This window comes from Narcine bancroftii, chromosome 10, assembly GCF_036971445.1.
Source record: "Narcine bancroftii isolate sNarBan1 chromosome 10, sNarBan1.hap1, whole genome shotgun sequence".
NCBI lineage: Eukaryota > Metazoa > Chordata > Chondrichthyes > Torpediniformes > Narcinidae > Narcine > Narcine bancroftii.
In genome coordinates this window covers 37,797,429-37,819,651 of record NC_091478.1, presented here as the reverse complement: position 1 = coordinate 37,819,651, position 22,223 = coordinate 37,797,429, and positions in this window count along the sequence as shown.

Below are 22,223 nucleotides of genomic sequence, written 5' to 3'. Positions count from 1 at the left end.
TTGGAGTTGGGATAGTGTGTTAGTTATATAAGACATTGGTGAGGCCAAATTTGGAATATTGTGTGCAGTTCTGGTTGCCTACCCACAGGAAGGATATCAAAAAGATTGAAAGAGTGCCAAGAAAGTTTACTAGGATGTTGCCAGGTCTTCAGGAGTTGAGTTACAGGGAATGATTAAACAGGTTAGGACTTTATTCCTTAGAGCGAAGAAGAATGAGGGGAGGTTTGATAGAGGTTTATAAGATCATGAGAGGTATAGACAGAATGGATGCGAGTTGGCTTTTTCCACTTAGATTGGGGGTAGTGAATACGAGGTAATAGATTTAAGCTGAAAGGAGAAAGGTTTAGGGGGAAACATTAGGGGAAAGTTCTTCACTGGGAATGTGGAATGAGCTGCCATCTGATGTGGTGAATGCGGCCTCAGTCATGTGTTTCAAGAATAAATGGGATTGATACATGGATGGGAGAGGTCTGGAGGGTTATTGGAATGGGAGTAGGCTAATGGGACTAGAAAAATGGTGGTCAGCACAGACCAGAAGGGCTGAATAGCCTGCTTTCTTGAGCTGTAGGATTCTATGGCTCTAAATGATTCTCACAGCTTTTGCAGTAGACAAATGTGTGGCTCCTGTTCCTGCAGTAATAATGCTGGACAGAACACAGTGCTCGCGTGTGACACCACTCTCAAAACAAGCCATGCTGATGCTGTCATGGGTAACGATTACCAGACAGACAGAGGAAGAGATTCAAAGATGTGTTCTAAGTCTCATTAATAACATCCCCACTGACTTCTGGGAATCTCTGACCCATGTCCTTTTAAACCAGAGAAGGGGCTCTCAGGATGGTGTCCACATGCATTGGGAGTAGAAGCTTTTAACAGTTTAATTTATTTGTCACAAAATACCTACTGCAGTGAGAACAGACTAAACAGGTTATCTCTATTTGTACAGCCATATAAAGAGTACAATATACAGGGTATAGGATTAAGTATTAGGAACACAAAGTGTTAGAGTGTATGGAGAGCAAGGTAGAATGGCTGTGTGGTAAAATGAGGTGAAGATTTGATAAGGAGAGTCTGCATAAGTGGCAAAAGGAAGACACCACAAAATACCCATCCATCTTGCCAGGTACCTCCTGCTCCAACGGTGAAAGAATCAGCTGTTTTTCCATTGGCCTCAGAGCTGATGTGGAACAAAAGCATTCATCCATATCCCAAGGGACGATAGGGGTGAGTGGGGGGGGGAATTGTGTAGCATTTTGGTTGCCCTGATGTTGGAAGGATTTCATTAAGCTGGAAAAGGTGCAGTAGGATTCAGAAGGAGTTTTACCGGATCTACAGGGCTTGGGTTATTAGGAGACTGGGATTTTTTTCATCGCTTGTGTGTTGAGCCTGTTAAGCTAGGGCTTTTATCACCGGTGTGCAGGAGCCTGACTTAAAAGAGGTATATAAAATCATGGCGGGAATCAATAAGGTGACTTTTAGCACTCCTTTTCCCAGGTTGCGTGTGTGTGGGGGTGGAATTTAAGGTGAAAGGGACAATGTTTTCCACAGAGAGAATGCTATGTATGTGGAACGAGTTGCCAAATTGAGTGGTAGAGGCAGGGACAGTTACAATATTTAAAGACATTTGGACGGGGACAAAGTTTAGATGGATATGGGTCAAAAACAGGGGCGTGTGATTAGCTCAGATGGATAATTTAGCTGGCATGGATGTGCTGGGCTGCAGGCCCGTGTCCGTGCTATATAACTCTTTGAATTTGGGTAAATCAGCATTTATTCTAACCAGAAAACTGTAACTGCAATTTATCACAAGCAATCAGTTTTACAGCAAAACCATGAACACAGATAATTAAAACATTCTTAGACTAGTATTTCTCAACCTTTTTCTTTCCACTCACATACCACTTTAAGTATTCCCTATGCCATAGGTGCTCTCTGATTAGTAAGGGACTGCTTGAGGTGGTATGTGGTAGAAAGAAAAAGTTTGAAAACCACTGTTTTAATCATACTTAATTGACTTGTTATGTGCACGGACTCATAACTCCAAAGGAAATGGGCCAATGACAATTTTTCTCAAGCAAAATATTACAGTAACAATTGGGTTCAGAGCAGAGATTCTCAACCTTTCCTTCCCACTCACATTCCACCTTAAGAAATCCCTTACAGAGCACCGATAGCATAAGGATTGCTTAAAGTGGTATGTGAGTGGAAGGAAAAAGGTTAAGAACCATTTCCTTTTCCCCTCCCCGTCTCTTCGTTGCCCCCTCCCCGGCCCTTCATTGCCCCCTCCCTGTCCCTTCATTGCCCCCTCCTCATCCCTTCGTTGCTCCCTCCCTGTCCCTTGGTTTCCCCCTCCCCATCCCTTCATTGCCCCCTCCCCATCCCTTCATTGTGTGACCCCTCCAATACTTCATTCAAATCTGAATTCCTGACATTGGAAGAATATTTAGTAATTCTAAATATTTTCAATATTTTCCATTTCTAATGTGTTTTCATGTTGGCAAATATCGGAGAATGTTCATCTCTTTGATAGTTTTGATAACCAATGGGGTCTGTCCTGATATTTATGCACAAGGATCCTTGCCAGGTAAGAGCAAGGGGAGGTGACCAATTTCTGCAGTTTGTTAGTCAGCCAATTAATATGTACAACTAACAGTGATGCTATTTAGCTGTGTGAATTGATTAACATAGACAACCTAAAGTAAATCACAAAAATCTGTGGGCTCAGTGGTTGAAGTAAAACCATGCAATGCTGGAGAAGCTCAGCAGGTCAAACAGAGTCCTTTATGTAACAAAGGTAAAGATACATCACTGACATTCTGGGCTTGAGCCCTTCTTCAAACCGTGGGAAAAAAGTTGGAGGGGAAGTGGTGAAGGCATGATAGATGAAGAAAGGAGGGAGGCAACAGCAGCAATGAGGGAAAGGAGGGATGACTGGGTGGATGGAGGGACAGGAATTACAGGAAAAGGGAGGGGAATGAAAAGGTTTGGTGGAAGACAGTAAAGTAAGTGCTCATGTCATCTGGCTGGAGAGGGCCCAGACTGAAAATAAGGTGCTGTTCCTCCAATACACGGGTGGTCAGGATGGGACAGTGCACAAGGGCAGGGACTGACACGTGAGCGCAGGAGCGTGACTCGGAATCAAAATGGTTGGCCACTGGCTGGTCGCTGTGGTTGCGAACGGAGCGGAGGTGCTGAGTGACCTCCCGGTGGCTAGATAATTTCTGGAAAGGTGTCTTTGAAACTCTACCAAAGGTTCAAAGAATAGAATTATAACCAAATCTATTAACAGCTATTTTTGGAATCATACCAGCGGAGACTGGACATGTGCCTGTTTCTCCACAGCGAACAATTGCCATTTCAACATTATTAGCAAGAAAAGATCATATTACTTAAACGGGCCAATTATTATCTGCTAGCCTTCTCTCAATCACCAGCAAAGTGATGGAAGATGTTAGTGAGAACAGCTTATCCTTTCGTACAACACTGCATCTTTGGTACATCTCTAATGAGAATGTCATCACATATCATTGACATTTTAATGGAATTAGCACCGTTTAATTCTACATCACCATTGAATCCTACATCACCGTTGAATCCTACATCACCGTTGAATCCTACATCACCGTTGAATCCTACATCATTGCTCTCCTCACTTTTGCTATCCTATTGTGAATGACTCATCTCCTGACACCCCAATGTTTTTCTGGTATCTTCAAGGTAGATGTCAGGAGTATGATGGAATACTCTCCAGTTTCCTGGATGAGGACATCCATGAGCGATAACCTACACCATGATATCAGGCATGCACTATTTACAAAGGCCATTACATTTCTTCACTTAGATTATCCTGACACCACCTGCAAAAAACAAACTATAGCCTAATTCAAGGGCAACAGGCTCCTCTACAACTTGCACATTTTCCTTACTTGGAAATATATTTCTACTCCTTCTTCATCACTGGGACTAAATCCTATATCTGGAGGTACATGAGAGACTGCCGATCTGGACCATTTCTCTTGCCTTTTTCTCTCTTTCGCCTAACACCTGCCATCTGTCCATCAACCATCATCTTTCCCTGGTTCATCAATCCCTTACTACCCTCTGTCCCCATTACACCGGCTATTTCCCCTCTGCACTCTTAATCTTGACGAAGGATTCTGTCCTTAGAAATTCAGCTATTCTTTTTCTCTCTCTGAAGCTGTGCAACCTCCTCTAGCAAGCTGTTTGTTTTCTCTAAATTCTGGAGCACTTTACCAACCATATGAGGGTGGACCAAAGGATCTTCCGGAAAATTATAGAGGGACAATAAATGTCGGCCTTGCCAGTGGCACTCAGAACCCTCTCTGCCGCCGCCCCCCCCCCATAACTTTTTTTTAGAGAAAGGTCAGTAGCGCCAAAAACAAATCTTTGTAATTTAGTTTTTTTTTGAAGTGGAGAGAGTGAGAAAGAGTGGGTTTAAAGAGAGTTTGAGTTCCATTTGGTCATTGAAGGGTGAATCACAATCATTGAGTATAATGGGGAGGAAGTGACGTGCAACGTACCAGGTTTGAAGAATAGAGACTGAAGATGCGACGTGTGAAGAATGGCCAACGCTCATTAGTGAGAGTGAAAGTCAGCTTGAAGATATTGAACAGGGAAAGTTTGAGGAAATGGGAGAAGCAAGGATAAGGTTTTCATTTGCAAGGATACAAGGCAATGTCTATATGGTAACTTAAAGCACTGAAAGCTGAGGAAGTCGTTGCTGGTGTGCAGGTGTATTAAAATTTAATAGTCATTATTATAGAGGTAAGTGTTCATGCTTCAGTGGTGTGGGAGTCTGATGAAAATATAGAATATCCCGAAGAAGATGCAGTAATTAATCAAATGGTTAAATTGTAGCTTGAAATCTAGCTGGTTTTCAAGGATTAGTGCCATTTTTATTTCATAGTTTTAGTGTTTTGGGGGGGCAAAAAATAAGGTATCATTTTATTCAAGTAATAATCGGTTTGATAAAGAAAAGTTGTGTTTTACAACATATCTGGGATTGTACATCATTTGAAAAGGTATAAACAAAAGCAGACAGACTGGTCTTCCTTACTGATTTATGCACAATTGCTGATTATAATACCCTTAAGTAATCAAAATAAGATTTCTTATCATCGCATTTTAATTGATTTTAGACTTGTATCCTGATTATGGAAAATGATTTCAGGATTTGTCATCTTGTAATTAGGTCATAAATTGAATCTCTCATAGATGTGCGGTACCTAATGGATCTGAGCCTCACTGAGTCACAAATGAATGTCACTGCAAGACTAGATGTGATGGAGCTGCTGGTCTGCAATCCATCGTTCAAGCCTGCCATTATAGAAATGAGCTTCATTGTGTCCCATTAGCTTAGAAGTAATTGGACAGCTCCTAACTAGAACATTGAATCCAAGGACAACAGATTATTGTGCAAGATCACCTTGAGGAACTTCACTCTTTCTCATTCTTTGCCTCTCCTGTTGTAGCAAGACCACGTCAGTGTTAAATTTTGCACCACTCAGGTTAAGCTGCTCTGGTCCTCTATAATGTCTACTGTGAGCAGCTCGTAATATTCACTGCTTCCTAGGCTTCTGAAAATTCTGTTTCTTTGGATCTTCATCAATCAACAGACAAGTCTACCTTCCTTCACCTTCCATCCTACCACCCATAGAACATTACAGCACAGAATTTAAGCCCTTCAACCCTTCTAGACTGCTGAACTATTTTTCTGCCTAGTCTCACTGAATTGCACCCATTTCATATCCCTCCCATCCATGTACATGTCCAAATTTTTCTTAAATATTAAAATTGAGCCCACATTCACCACTTCCGCTGGCAGCTTGTTCCTTACCCCCTAATGTTCTCTCTAAACTTTTCACCCTTAACCCAAGTGTCTGGTTTGGACCTCAGTGGAAAAAGTCGACAGTACTTCCATTTATCTATACTGTACCCTTGAGTCTACAGCTGGATGAGGTCCTTACCCGGGAAGAGACATACAAGGCAATTGAACAACTGAAAAATGGCAAAGCAGCAGGTATGGATGGAATCCCCCCCGAGGTCTGGAAGGCTGGCGGCAAAGCTCTGCATACCAAACTGCATGAGTTTTTCATGCTCTGCTGGGACCAAGGAAAGCTGCCTCAGGACCTTCATGATGCCATCATCATCACCCTGTATAAAAGCAAAGGCGAGAAATCAGACTGCTCAAGCTACAGGGGAATCACTCCGCTCTCCATTGCAGGCAAAATCTTTGCTAGGATTCTCCCTAATAGACTAATACCTAGTGTCACCGAAAATGTTCTCCCAGAATCACAGTGTGGCTTTCGCGCAAACAGAGGAACTATTGACATGGTCTTTGCCCTCAGACAGCTCCAAGAAAAGTGCAGAGAACAAAACAAAGGACTCTACATCACCTTTGTTGACATCACCAAAGCCTTCGACACCGTGAGTAGGAAAGGGCTTTGGCAAATATTAGAGCACCTCGGATGCCCCCCAAAGTTCCTCAACGTGGTTATCCAAGTGCACGAAAGCCAACAAGGTCAGTTCAGATACAGCAATGAGCTCTCTGAACCCTTCTCCATTGACAACGGCGTGAAGCAAGGCTGAGTCCTCGCACCAACCCTCTTTACTATCTTCTTCAGCATGATGCTGAAACAAGCCATGAAAGATCTCAACAATGAAGACACTGTTTACATCCGGTACCGCACGGATGGCAGTCTCTTCAATCTGAGGCGTCTTCAAGCTCACACCAAGGCACAAGAGCAACTTGTCCGTGAACTACTCTTTGCAGACAATGCCGCTTTAGTTGCCCATTCAGAGCCAGCTCTCCAGCGCATGGCGTCCTGTTTTGCGGAAACTGTCAAAATGTTTGGCCTGGAAGTCAGCCTGAAGAAAACTGAGGTCCTCCATCAGCCAGCTCCCCACCATGACTACCAGCCCCCCCACATCTCCATCACAGAACTCAAAACGGTCAACCAGTTTACCTACCTCAGCTGCACCATTTCATCTGATGCAAGGATCGACAAAGAGATTGACAACAGACTCGCCAAGGCAAATAGCGCCTTTGGAAGACTACACAAAAGAGTCTGGAAAAACAACCACCTGAAGAAACACACAAAGATCAGCGTGTACAGAGCCGTTTTCATACCCACGCTCCTGTTCGGCTCTGAATCATGGGTCCTCTACCGGCATCACCTACGACTCCTTAAATGCTTCCATCAGCGCTGTCTCCGCTCCATCCTCAACATTAATTGGAATGATTTCATCACCAACATCGAAGTAGTCGAGCTGGCAGAGTCTGCAAGCATCGAATCCACGCTGCTGTAGACCCAACTGCGCTGGGTGGGTCACGTCTCCAGAATGGAGGACCATCGCCTTCCCAAGGTCGTGTTATATGGCGAGCTCTCCATTGGCCACTGAGACAGAGGTGCACCAAAGAAGAGGTACAAGGACTGCTTAGAGAAAAATTTCTTGGTGCCTGCCCCATTGACCACCGCCAGTGGGGTGATCTCGCCTCCAACTGTGTATCTTGGTGCCTCACAGTTCGGCGGGCTGCAACCTCCTTTGAAGAAGACCGCAGAGCCCACCTCACTGACAAAAGACAAAGGAGGAAAAACCCAGCCCACCAATTTTCCCTTGCAACCGTGCCTGCCTGTCCCGCATCGGACTTGTCAGTCACCAACGAGCCTGCAGCTGACGTGGACTTTACCCCTCCATAAATCTTCGTCCGCGAAGCCAAGCCAAAGAAAGACCTATTGTAAATTGTGTAACTTTATCAAATCTCCCCTCTTCTACGCTCCAGGGAATAAAGTCCTAACATGTTTAACCTTTCCCTGTAGTTCAGTTTGTTGAGTCCTGGCATCACCCTCAGAAATCTTCTCTGTACTTTTGTAACATGTGATCATTCAACTCCTTCTGCTTGGCCTACACTACCTGACATCAACAGCTATCATGTCTTGTGTGTGCCATTATCCTGCATGTGCTTTTTTGAATCCCTCTTCCATGGGTTCTCTACTTTGCCACCTGGTCAGTCCACAAGATAATACTTCTAATGTATCTACTTTGCTGATGGTGGGCACCAACTAAGAGAGGATACAGACACAACAAATCATTGATGGTGTTTCTGTGTGGAACCCACAGTTATCAAGTAAACTGGGTACATGCAGTACTACGTTCCATCATTGATAAGTTTAGGTCCATTGTTATGATGTACCAAGGTACAGAGATAAAGTTTGTTTTGAGAACAGTCCAGCTAAACATCTCATAGTGCAGCAAGCATGACCATACATAAGTATAGTTAGTACAGACCAGAGTGATATAGCTTTACTCTAATTTATGTCTCATAACAGAAATAATGATCCTGTCCTTGAATCCAGTGGTGTTAACACTAGTTAACCTTCTTCCAGACAGGAGTGGGATGAAAAATGTGTGGCCAGGATGGAATGAGTCTTTTAATATGTTGGCTGTATTTCTAGGGCACCTAGTCTGAGCTATTAACCTAACCCTCTGAAGTTTCTTGTGGTCTTCGAGCAGTTCTGACACCATGCAGGATACTTTCAGTGGCCCATCCGTAGGGGTTGTTAATGCATGGAGGTGACGTGCCAAATTTCCTCAGGCCTCTGAAGAAATAGAGGCATTGATGCATTTTTCTTGGCCGGTGGATAGACGAGGTCAACCGCTGAGAGATGTTTACTTCCAGAAAGTTAAAGCTGTCTACCCTTTCCACCTCACCACTGCTGTCGAGGGCAAGGCTAACGAGGTGCCTGTACTTTCCTTAATTCCCATGTTGCTCTCCCCGTTCTTGTCTCTTTCCATAAATGCTTTTCTACACCATCTCTTAAGTCTTCCATCCCATCAGTTATATTCTTAACTTTATTTTTAATTCAACGTCATGCTAACTGCAATTTTCCTTTCAGAAATGCGCACAGCTGGAGGGAATTTGATGAATATTTATAGTGTTCCAGAAATGCCTATTTTCAGAATAGTGGTCTGATTTCTTTCGCTCAAAGGAGCCCTAGACTTTTCAGAATGTAGCTAAGACTGAACAAAATTTGACTTTTGTTTAGACAAAAGTCAAATACAGTAAACTTCCTGGTATCCTGCACCTATGGAGATTGGTACATGCCAGATAAATGAATTTTCCGGTTGCTTGAGATTGTGTAGATTGGCAAACTAATGGCAAGGTGTGTGTTTTGCCTCTTTATTTTCTGCATTTTTTTTCTGCCTGTTGCTTGAGGCTACCAGTTGCTTGAATTCCGGATAACAACAATTTTTTTTTCCCATTTAACATGCATGTACCATTGATATTTTATCATGTTTAACAAGAGAATTCACAAAGTAATTATCAGAAGTTTGCAAAACAAAACATTTAGCAAAACGGACTTTTTTAAATTGACATCTCATTGGTTAAAAAAAAATGTTGCCATGTCACTAATTTAGCTTTTTTTTCTTTGTACCCCACACTTTGCAGCGCACCCCCTTTGGTTTACTCTAACACCACACCCTGCACTTTTGCTTTAGTTTTGTCGCATCAGCTGTTGTATGCAAGTACGAGCTCACTTGCCTGGCTAACATGCAAAGCAAAGTTTTTCCACTGTAAATTGGAATGTGTACAATAAACAATTCAATTCAGTTAACAGAAGCTAAAGCAGTGACTTTCTTATCTTTTATATTTCCCATCTCTCTGTTATCCTTCACCCCTCTATGGTTCATCAAGCCCCTACTGGTCCCTGTCTAAACCTTCCCACCCTGTTCTTATTGTACTAGCCCTGTGGACTCTGAGTGTTGATGAAGTGTTCCAAACTGAAATATTGAGAATTATTTTACTCCCACTCGTGTGTCTCAACTTGCTGAGTTCCAACAGCAGATCCATTAATTTTTGTTACAGATTCCAGCATCTCAGTATCAGATTCATTGTAATGAAATTCAGTATTTTGCGGTAGCGTCATAGAGCGAACATTAGTGTTATAGCCATCTTTCAACAATAATAGAAAAAAATAACAATAATAAAGCGCAAAGTGTAAGGCAGTGTCTTTGGTTCACTGATTATTCAGGAATCTGATGGCAGTGGGGAGGAAGCTGTCCTTGTGCTGTTGAGTGCTCGTCTTCAGTCTCCTGTACCTTTTCCCTGATGGTAGCAGAGCGAAGAGGGTATGACCTGAGTGGTGAGTGTCTTTGAGGATAGAGGCTGCTTTTTTTTTAGATACCCTCGATGGACTGAAGTCTCTTGCGTCTCCAACTCTTCCAGCAAGTTTTAGTATTTCATCAACTTCTATCCTTTCATGTTTTATTAATTCTCCATTTTTGCTCAACCTCGTCATGACTCCCTGTACTACTTCAATAGTTGTTTTGGTGATTGGTCTGTTTTATTCTTTCCTCTGAGGGACCAATTACCGTATACTGGACAACATTTTTTTTCTATAAGGTTTGCTTCCTGAAAGAAAATTAAGGATTATGAGAGACAATTTCAAGCTGAATACAAAGATAATTTCAGAATTGTTGGATCATGGAGGAAGTTGGAGAAACATTAAATTGAATTTAATGCAACAAGGATGCTATGGCTATAACTAGGTTATAGCTCTTGGTTATAGCCCTGAGGCTGTAGCTCGAATCCACAGGAGAAGAAAGACACACACCCCAGTAGAATGTGTTAGACACTGAGTTTAATCAGTGGCAGCTCTGCTTTTTATAGTCAGCTTGGCCGCGTCACCACCGGGGCATGTTGGTTAACTCGGATTCCCGGGACCCAATTGGGCCACTCGCACCGCCCGAGATCCATTGGCAGTGATTGGCCAATTTCACCACTCTAGCGGCAGCCTATGAAAATGGAAGTGAATTTCCCCCACCCTGCCCTTCCCCCGACCAATGTAATGTGTTCAGGGATTCTGAAACGCGTAACCCAAGTGTTGAGTAAAGCCTGTGCACATGCTTCTGTGGAAGCCTCTGATAGGGCACTGCCCCTGGTCATCCGGTCGACCATTGTGAGAAGGTAACATGCACCTCTGGATACAGTTCGGGGACCCACAATGTCAATGTGCATATGGCTGAAGCGGCGATGTGCTGGCTCAAATGTCTGTGGTGAAGCTTTTATATGAGACTGGATTTTGAATGACTGGCACTGAGTACATCCTCTTTGCAGAGGCTGTGTTAGACATACCTGTCGTGACCATTTTGACTGCAGTCCTGATGGCTGGGTGAGCCAAGATGTGAACCGAGTCAAAAACAACCTCTTCCATGCAGCAGGAATAATAGGGCGAGGTTTACCCGTCGAGGTGTTGCAGAGCAGTGTGTGATTGCCGGGGGCAATCTGGATGTCCTCCAGTTGTAAGCCGGTGAGTGCAATCCAGTACGCCAGAATGTCAGGGTCTGCTTGCTGTGTATCAGTCAATACCAGGGGTAGGGTCGTGTACTGCGAAGTTAGCCGGACAGGATAGGGTGTCAACCACCATGTTGGATTTGCCAGCTATGTGCTCAACATCCATTGTAAAACAGGTGCCACTGTTGTCTGGCTGACCACGGATCTGACACCTTACTGAAGGTGAAGGTAAGGGGTCTAGGGTCCGTGTAAATTTTGAACTTCCTGCCCTCTAGAAAGTAACGAAAATGCCGAATTGCCAGGATTAAGGCTAACAGTTCTCCATCATAGACCCTGTACTTGAGCTCTGGTGGCCTGAGGTGTTGATTGAAAAAGGCCAGCGGTTGTCATTGTCCATTCACCAGTTGCTCAAGTACATCCCCTGACCAGTGTGCTGGAGGCATCTGTTGTCAGGGTGTCTGTTCGTGGGTGCATGACGAGGGTGGCGTTGGCTTAGGGAATTTTTGGTGGCCTGGAAGGCCTCAGTCACCTCCTGAGTCCATTGTATATTTTTACTGGGTCCTGCCATGAGGGGAAAGAGAGAGCTCATGATGCAGGGCACTGCAGGTATGAAGCGATGAGGTTGACCATACCTGAAAACTCTTGTAGTCCCTTCACTGTCAATGGCATGGGGAAAGAGCGAATAACATGCACCTTAGTGGGTAATGGCCTGGCTCCATGTTGGTAAATTCGATGGCCCAGGAAGGCAGGGTTGATGGTTAGGCCAAAATCGCTCAACCTGGAGAATAATAGTTTTAAGTGGGTGTCCTGCTTGGTGCGGGTGTGGCTGGCGATTAAAATGTCGTCGAGGTAGACAAAGGCAAATTGCAGATCCCAGCCTCTTGAAAGTCTGAACCATGTTTTATAACCCAAAGGGCATGCAAAGAAATTCAAACAATCCAAGGGGGGGGGGGGTATGATGGCGGCTTTTGGGATGTCTTCGGGGTGTACTATGATCTGGTGATAGCCCCGATGAGGTCCACGTTTGAGAATATCTGTGCCCCTTGCAGGTTAGCGGTGAATTCTTGGATATGGGGCACAGGATATCTGTCCAATGTGGTGGCCTCGTTGATGCAGCAGTAGTCTCTGCATGGCCTCCAACCACCCGCTGCCTCAGGGACCATGTGGAGAGGGGAGGCCCAAGGACTATCAGAGTGCCGCACAATGCCGAGTTCCTCCATCTTTTTGAACTCGCGCCTGGCTAGGTTGAGTTTCTGGGTGGGGAGGTGCCCTGGCATGGAAGGGAGGGCCTTCTGTTACGATTTGGTGCCTCACCCCATGTTTGGGTTCTGCCGAATGGAAGTGAGGCGTGGTGAGGGAGAGGAATTCTGCTAGGACCCGAGCAAATTCATTGTCGGCGGTACTCACTGAGTTCAGGTGGGGGCTGGTGAGTTCAGAACCCTTGAGCGAGAGTGACAGAAATGTCAGGGCGTACACCTGCCAGTGCCCTTTGATAATCACCAGGAGAGAGTTGGCCCACAGGAGATCTGCACCCAGTAATGGTTGTTGCACTGCCACCACCGTAAACTTCCAAGTGAATTTTCTGTCCCCGAAGCTTAGGGGAATGGTGTGGGTGCTGAATGTTCGGATGTTGGAGCCCTTTGCCACTCAGAGCTCCTGACCCAATTTGCCATGCAGGCCTCCAGGCTGCTCAGGGAAATAATGCTATATTGTGTCCCAATGTCCACCAAGAAGCGTTGGCCCGACAGGAAGTCTTGAATGTTGCAGGCTATGCAGTTGGCAGGTTGTTGCAGCCATTAACGATGGCCAGCCTGGGGGTTTCCCTGGAATGTGCAAGGATTGTGGCATCGACGGGCCTTGAAACCCACCATCGGTGACAGAAACAGTACTGCTCATCAGTGGGGTGTGGCGATTGGGTGGTCAGTCAGTTGTGACCATGCTCATGAGAGCAGAAAGGGCCCGGACCCCCCCCCCCCCAAATTGTTGATATGCGGACTCGTGCTTTGAGAGTCCAAAAGTGCAGGTTAACAACTCTTTGATGGCCACATACCTTCCTTGTTCCGGGGGCTGCTGGAAGAGTTCGATGCGGGCTGCGGTGTCATGATTGAGGGCGCTGACCATGTGGTAGTAGCTTGTGTTGTCGGCGGAGATCTGTTAAATGGTGAACTGTGCCTCGGCTTGCTGCAACCACATACCCATGGTTATGACATCCAGAAGCCGGGCAGCTTCAACGCTACGACGTTGATCGCAGGTTGCTCTTCCATCTTTGGGTCCAAAGCGCCGTTTGGACCAGTTAGGGTCACCACTGTAGCGAGGTCACTACGGCTACAGCTAGATTATAGCTCTCAGTTATAGCCCCAAGGCTGTAGCTCTAATCCGCAGGAGAAGAAAGACACACACACACCCGTAGAGCGTATTCGACACTGAGTTTATTCAGCGGCAGCTCTGTGTTTTATAGTCAGCTCAGCCACGTCACCAACAGGGCGTGGTTTGAATAGACCATGTGCCGATTGGTAACACCGGATGTCCGGGCCCCGATTGGGCCCTTGCGATCCACCAGCGGTGTTTGGCCAGTTTCGCCACTCTGCATGCGGCCTATGGAAATGGGCGTTTCAGCCTGCACGATGCTTTGCCGGTTGCCGCGTTCGACAGCATGTTCAATTGCATAATGATGCTCACACACTGTGTTGGTTCAAGTGACCTAAAAATATTTTGTCGTTTATTTTCATTTGTATTCAGTATCTGTTGCATTTTGTGTCAGTGACCAACAATAGTTGGCTGGCATCGACGGATTCCAATTGCTCTGATACTGCTTTACCATGGTCACAATGTGCTGGTGAAACCTTCCACCATCTTCATTGCTGACTGCACCAAAATAAACAGGGAAAAAGTCTAAGCACAAATGCAGGAAATAAATTTTCAATGACATATTGCACATGGTTTTGTCTGCTTGAAGTCAGATTAAAATATGACAGGAAACCACAAAAGTAGGTTTTATCTTAAAAAAAATGGTATATGATGAGATTTTCACGATCAGCACCTCAAAATCCATAAAATACGGCCAAAGGTGTCCAGCAAGAAAAATCTTTGTTGTCCACTGTTATTGAGCAGGTAATAAAGAATCAGCCTCCCATTTTGCACCAATTAAATTTGTACATTACATATTTAAATGATCTGTAAAGTGTCATTCAATCCCAGACACTATATGAAGAGTGATTTGTAAAGTAAATTTTCCTTTTCCATCAATTTTGACTGAAAGTTGCTGCGGTATAAAAGTGAATGATGCATGGAATTTTTGAAATGGAAAGAGTGAAACTCAAGTGAGGCAAAGATGATGAAAATTACATTTGCCAAGGTTAACACTCCTATGATGCTTTATCGTTTGCACCTCTCCTGGCTTAGATGAGCAGTATTGTGTGGATGGAAAGATGCTGCCTCACCTTCTCCTGCTCAATGGTTGACTGACATTATTTCCTGCTTAAATTTAGAAAAGATACGTTATTCAATTTATAATTCAATACAAGGTTTCGAGTCCAGTGGGGACCATTCTTGAATTACTTTCATAGCTTCTAGACATAATATTATTTTAAAATCTTAATATTTGCCATTGTATTTCCTGAACGAAGTACATATTTTTATTCATACACCTTGAGTTAGGGGATAGGGTTTAGTATCATGCTTCCATCAGCGCTGTCTCCGCTCCATCCTCAACATTCATTGGAATGACTTCATCACCAACATCGAAGTAGTCGAGCTGGCAGAATCCGCAAGCATCGAATCCACGCTGCTGAAGACCCAACTGCGCTGGGTGGGTCACGTCTCCAGAATGAAGGACCATCGCCTTCCCAAGATCGTGTTATATGGCAAGCTCTCCACTGGCCACCGAGACAGAGGTGCACCAAAGAAAAGGTACAAGGACTGCTTAAAGAAATCTCTTGGTGCCTGCCACATTGACCACCGCCAGTGGGCTGATATCGCCTCCAACCGTGCATCTTGGCGCCTCACAGTTTGGCGGGCTGCAACCTCCTTTGAAGAAGACCACAGAGCCCACCTCACTGACAAAAGACAAAGGAGGAAAAACCCAACCCCAACCAACCAATTTTCCCTTGCAACCGCTGCAACCGTGCCTACCTGTCCTGCATCGGACTTGTCAGTCACCAACGAGCCTGCAGCAGACGTGGACATACCCCTCCATAAATCTTCGTCCGTGAAGCCAAGCCAAAGAAAGATACATGAAAATAGCTATATTTTTCTTTCTGTACTTGATGTAATTTTGTTTGTGTTACATAGTTTTATGAGTTATCTAATTTGTCATATATCATTAATAATATGCATCCCATAATTTTTTTTAATGTACAAGCTTTATATCAAAATTAATAAAAATATTTAAAATGAAAACACTCATGGAATGGAACTGATAAGCTTTAAATAGAATTTGACTGAAAAGGAAATAATCGACATTAATTTTCAAAATATGGTTGTGATCTAGAGGCTGCATGTAGCATATTTGGGGGGTGGGGGGAGAGGGGGAGTAGAAGGGTGGTGGAGATGACTTGATTCAGTGAAGTGAGGAATCCTGCAAGAAATGGAACATATAGAGAGAATGTAATTTGTTGGAGTTCCAGTCCTGGAACTGACTATGAAAACATGGATTAATTCCTCCAGGAATATGCAATTGCATTGTATTCTTGTTTTTTTTTTTGGGGGGGGGGGAAGTGTTATCTGGGCAGCTGTACATGAGGTAGATATTGCAAATTAATCTGAAAAATTTTTAATGGAATCCTGAAGTATGAATAGCGGTAATTTTCTTGTTTATGATTAACTGCTAATTTTAGCAAAGCACACTAACTTTGTAATGCAGATAATTCAGAATTAATATCCTTTTCTTTATTGTTAATTACCAGTAATTCCAATATTTAATCAAACTGCAAAAATTTAAATTTAAATCACTTTATTTCTTCCTTTTTAAAATATTTTATTGAGTTTTACATATAAATTCTATGTATAAAGTCTTCTAATGTAACAAATAACAGGTCATACCATATACTTATCACAAATTAATGTAAATTGAAACCTATGCATATTCATTAACAATATTTTTTTTAAATAATTCTGGACAGAAAACAAGTAAACTCCATTAAACAATCACTTGATCTAAACAAAGGGTAAATTCAGTCTAATTTAATTATGACAACTATATTTAACAAGTTAATATTTTAAAAATTGAGTTAAAATAAAGCAAAAAATACCCAAAATAAATCTAATCTACCCCCTCCCTCTCATCAAAGTTACCGTGTAGAAAATGATATGGATTAAATAGCGACCTTCAGAAAGTAGACAGAATCACTGGAGCATCCAAACTTATTTAAATCTTCCAATCGTGATAGCATTCAGTGAATGGGCCCATGCACATCTTGCCAAATTGAAACTTTCTATCTATAATGTTGTATCTAATTTTCTCCAAGCTGAAGTAGGACATAGCATCGTGTATCTGCCATGTATGAGTAGGTGAAGAGTCATCTTTCCATTTCATTAAAATCGCTGCATGGCCATCAACATGATAAACGCTAAAACTTTTTCTTGAGATGCAGACATGCATCTTGAGATGTAGACCAGTTCATGAGGAAAAACAAAACAAAGTGATTAAAGGGGATTGTCTTTTTTACATATTTACATTAGGCATTTTGTTCAGTTCAAACTTTCTGATTTTTCTCAAATTTCAAATTCAAATATTCTGGATTTATTTTTCAACTTGCAGTTCATTCCCAGTGGATAAATATCATCTATTTATAACTACTTATTGAATTTTAGATCAGCCTCAATGGCTGGCATTAAGAATGATTGAGAACATGATTCGAACATAACATTTTCAGATGAAGATTGGTAGTCTACTCTCATCTCGATTAATGATTCCTCATTTTGTGCAAGGCAGTGTTAATTTAAGGTGGTGCATAGAATACACATGTCCAAACTCAAATGTTTTATGCAGATGTTGATCCACTGTGTGAGAAGTGTAAAATTTATGAAGCTTCATTGATCCATACGTTTTGGAAGTCTCCTAATTTTGGGAAAACATTTTCCGATATCATTGTTTTTTTAAGATCAAAATAGAACCATGCCCTTTAAATCACTCTATTCCACAGGAAAACCAAGCTATCCCAATTGAATGCTACTTGCATTAATCATGCAAATGTGTTAAGATTCCTTCTATTTATTCATTGTTCTTGCTGTCTCCCTGGAGGGAAGATGTATTGCAGCTTATTCAAGGAGAAATTCACTTGGGATTTGTATTGTTTCCTTTTCTGCTGGCTCGTACCAATGTTCGGAGCTATCAACCAGAGTTAAGACCCAGTTATGTGTTAAATTTCAACAAGTTTGAAAACACTTCTGCTATGTTGTACTCTTCATAATTTGCAATTTTGGAAAAAAAAATGCCCGAGAACTGCTGAGGTTCATTTTCAACTTTACTCTTTGCAATGACCTGGCACAGCAGTGATTTACTTAATGTACGAATACAATTTCCACTCTATTTAAATAATTTATGATGCTAATATTTTATAGCACTTGCCAATATATGAAAAAAATACAACTTGGCTCCACTGGACTGGAGCAAAGGATGAATGTCAAGAAGAAATTTAAATTTATATCATATCTTTGATGACCTCAGGGTTCCTGAAAGAGTTTTAAAGCTAATTAAATGCTTTATTAGTGGTGACTATTATAAGATAAGAAACATGACAGCCAATTTTGAAGCACCAATGCTCCAAAAGCATCAATTAGATAATTGACAGGATCATCTGATTATGATTGCTAAACTTGAGTTGATGAGAGAATTGTTTTACTGTTCTTCATATTTTTCTATGGACCTTTTATCGACTGTGAATACTGTTACGAGCCCAGAGAACCCCAAAACCCAGCAACAATAGAAATTCACCAATACAAATGGTTACATAAGCAAAAGTTACTTTTAATTTTCTTTAAACTTAAAAACAGGATCAAACTTTAACTTATTAGTATTAACTTAAACATACAGTTAGAATTGGGGGGGGGGGGTGGGGTTAAGTTATGTAATGCGTGTGTAAGTTCAGAAAAGATCTTTGATTCACAGTCCAATCTCACTTTTCACTCCTCCAAGTTTACCGGTATCAGGCAATTCTTAAAATGTACACAGAATTCAACATTTATGAATCTTTGGTGCTTGAAAATTAAATGGTTACTGCTCAGGAAGGTTCTTGTCGGTTTTCAGAGAGAGATTTGTTGATCAATGGATGCACACAAACTGATTCCTTCTGATCAGCTACTTCAGGGTCTTGCCAAAGAAACTCACCCCATCAGGGTTTTCCGGATGATAACATCTTTCTTTCAGGTCACCACAGAGTTACTTTTCTGTTTCCCTTGTCAAAGGCAAAACTTTATATAGCCAACCATCTCTTCTTTTATGGAACCACAAGGGCTTTGAACAGGCTGAACTCAGAACTCACCCATCTTCAAAATGGGGTTTCAAGCAAGTTTCCAAAAGCCACTGCAGAAAACCAGCACTCTCTCTCTCTCTCTCTCTCTCTCTCTCTCTCTCTCTCTCTCTCTCTCTCTCTCTCTCTCTGTAACACTTCAAGAATAAAACCTGTTTCACACACTCTGCTTTTAAAACCACATGATCTTCCTAAATCAGCACACTCCACCAAAACAGCTTGCTGACTCCCAAAATTAATTCATGAGATGGGCCCTTCCATTTGCATCTCGTTGTGAAAATCTCCAGCACAGGAGACTATTGTCTGTGCAGACTTGTAGGCACCACCTTATGCATAACTCTTGCATTTTAAAATTAGATCTGTCTTGGTGTTTGTATCTGTTTGTAGCCTAACTAAAGCCCCACACTCTATCTTCCAAAAACATATCTATATATAATACAAAGTATAACATAATCTGTCAGAATAGACAGAAGATCTTCAGAGGGCCCTGGAGAGTTGGCGTCATTGCATCTTCATTTTCAGTGACAAAGGTGGGAAAGGGGAGGGGTTGGTTGGGGAGAATCATGTCCTGATCTTCACCAGATGACAATTCCCATTGAAATGCAACCGCCATTGTCTTTTGCGAGCTTCTGAAAGGCTTTGGTACGTCAAGTTAGAACCATGGAGAATCCATCTCGAAATTGACTTCTGCAGAATTGTGTCTCAAGCTGTGAGATTGTAATCAGTGAGTCCTCCAGTCCAAATCATGACTCTGACCAACCATCTTTCTTGCTGCAATACTGCATGCACCACCAGTAGGCTATCTTTTAGAGTGCAATTATAATTTACGACATGAGGGAAGTTGTTCTACAATGCTCCCTTCACACATGGGTCACTTCCACCCAAGTCAATGAGTGATACACAGGCAAAGCTTTCATTTGAGAACATTCAAGAGGCAAAACTGGAAGTCACCATTGACTCATTTATTGAAAGAAAGGAGAGAATGTGCCTGTCAAAAAAAAACTATCAACATGCCCATCTGTGCATATTCATCCATCTAGCAACAAAGATTTAGGATGAGATCGTGGAAAATATGTTCTGCTTTTCAAATCTCGGAGGTGAACTTTCAGCCAATGCAGATTTTGATGATAAAATTCATTGCTGCCTTTCAATAAGCTTGCCCAACCAATGGAAGTTTGAGGTTTGAAGAAAGATTTTAAAGAATCACAGCTCAAGTCCTGCACAAAGCTCGCGATCTCCAGGGTTTTGGGGACTTAACTAACTTAAGACAGGTACCTTTAAAGCATTCAGTTGCATCAGGGCAGTGGGACACTAACACTTTTTCTGTGAATTCTGCCAAGTCCAGCAGCAGGATTTTTAAAAAAAAGCCATTATCAGCTTTCTTTCCCAGGTCAACATCCCCAGCAATGTCCTCTCTTGATCTCAAAGGCAGGGTATATGATTCAGCTGGCCAACACCAGACTCGGAAAACAGGAATTCTGCAGTAAGCTCTATCATGGCAAGGAATTAGTGAAAGAACATTGGCAATGATCCTTGGAGGTTCTGAAAGGATCCTTGAAAAAACGTAACCTCAAGATGGAATATCTGAGTTTATGAGTGTTCACCATGGAAAGGGCAGGATGATGATGATCCATCAGTTAATCCTGTGTGGCCAAATACTGCTCTAATTCCATTCACACATTTGCAGATGACCCCACTTTTGAAGGCTGGATCTCAAACAATGACGAGACAGACTGCAGGAAGTAGTTAGAGAATCTGGTGGTGTGGTCTCAGGATAGCCAATACTTCATATTTCAGACACATGCTAGTGAACAGGGATGTTTGCTTCCATGCACTTAGAATGTGTGGCATTTTCTCTTGTGTATTTGCAGATAAAATTTCATCCTTTCTGTATGTTCAATTGATGACTTGACAGAGCAAAATTTGAAGTATAATTTGTGGTCATCTTGTTTGACTATACCGAACACAGCTCATGCAAGGGTAGAAGGCTGAAGGTGTTTTATTCAGCCACAGTAAACCCAGCTCAGCGCGGACATTGGCGACTTCAGGGGTTTTTACGAGGCTCAAAAGACTGTGTACGGCCCCTCACCCCATCCAAAGCCCGCTGTGCAGCACAGACGGAAAAGTCCTCCTCAGCGACAAGATCTCCATCCTCAACCGATGGTCAGAACACTTCCAATCTCTTTTCAGTGCCAACCGCTCAGTCGAAGAATCCGCCCTGCTCCAGCTCCCTCAACAGCCCCTAAGGCTAGATCTGGATGAGGTCCTCACCCGGGAAGAGACATATAAGGCAATTGAACAACTGAAAAGTGGCAAAGCAGCAGGTATGGATGGAATCCCCCCCAGAGGTCTGGAAGGCTGGCGGCAAAACTCTGCATGCCAAACTGCATGAGTTTTTCAAGCTCTGCTGGGACCAAGCAAAGCTGCCTCAGGACCTTCGTGATGCCATCATCATCACCCTGTATAAAAACAAAGGCGAGAAATCAGACTGCTCGAACTACAGGGGAATCACGCTGCTCTCCATTGCAAGCAAAATCTTCACTAGGATTCTCCTAAATAGAATAATACCTAGTGTTGCCGAAAATATTCTCCCAGAATCACAGTGCGGCTTTCGCGCAAACAGAGGAATTACTGACATGGTCTTTGCCCTCAGACAACTCCAAGAAAAGTGCAGAGAACAAAACAAAGGACTCTACAACACCTTTGTTGACCTCACCAAAGCCTTCAACACCGTGAGTAGGAAAGGGCTTTGGCAAATACTAGAGCGCCTCGGATGCCCCCCAAAGTTCCTCAACATGGTTATCCAACTGCATGAAAACCAACAAGGTCGGGTCAGATACAGCAATGAGCTCTCTGAACCCTTCTCTATTAACAATGGCGTGAAGCAAGGCTGCGTTCTCGCATCAACCCTCTTTTCACTCTTCTTCAGCATGATGCTGAAACAAGCCAGGAAAGACCTCAACAATGAAGACGCTGTTTACATCCGGTACCGCGCGGATGGCAGTCTCTACAATCTGAGGCGCCTGCAAGCACACACTAAGACACAAGAGCAACTTGTCCGTGAATTACTCTTTGCAGATGATGCCACTTTAGTTGCCCATTCAGAGCCAGCTCTTCAGCGCTTGATGTCCTGTTTTGCGGAAACTGCCAAAATGTTTTGCCTGGAAGTCAGCCTGAAGAAAACTGAGGTCCTCCATCAGCCAGCTCCCCACCATGACTACCAGCCCCCCCACATCTCCATCGGGCACACAAAACTCATAACGTTCAACCAGTTTACCTATCTCAGCTGCACCATTTCATCGGATGCAAGGATCGACAACGAGATAGACAACAGACTCGCCAAGGGAAATAGCGCCTTTGGAAGACTACACAAAAGAGTCTGGAAAAACAACCAACTGAAAAACATCACAAAGATTAGCGTATTCAGAGCCGTTGTC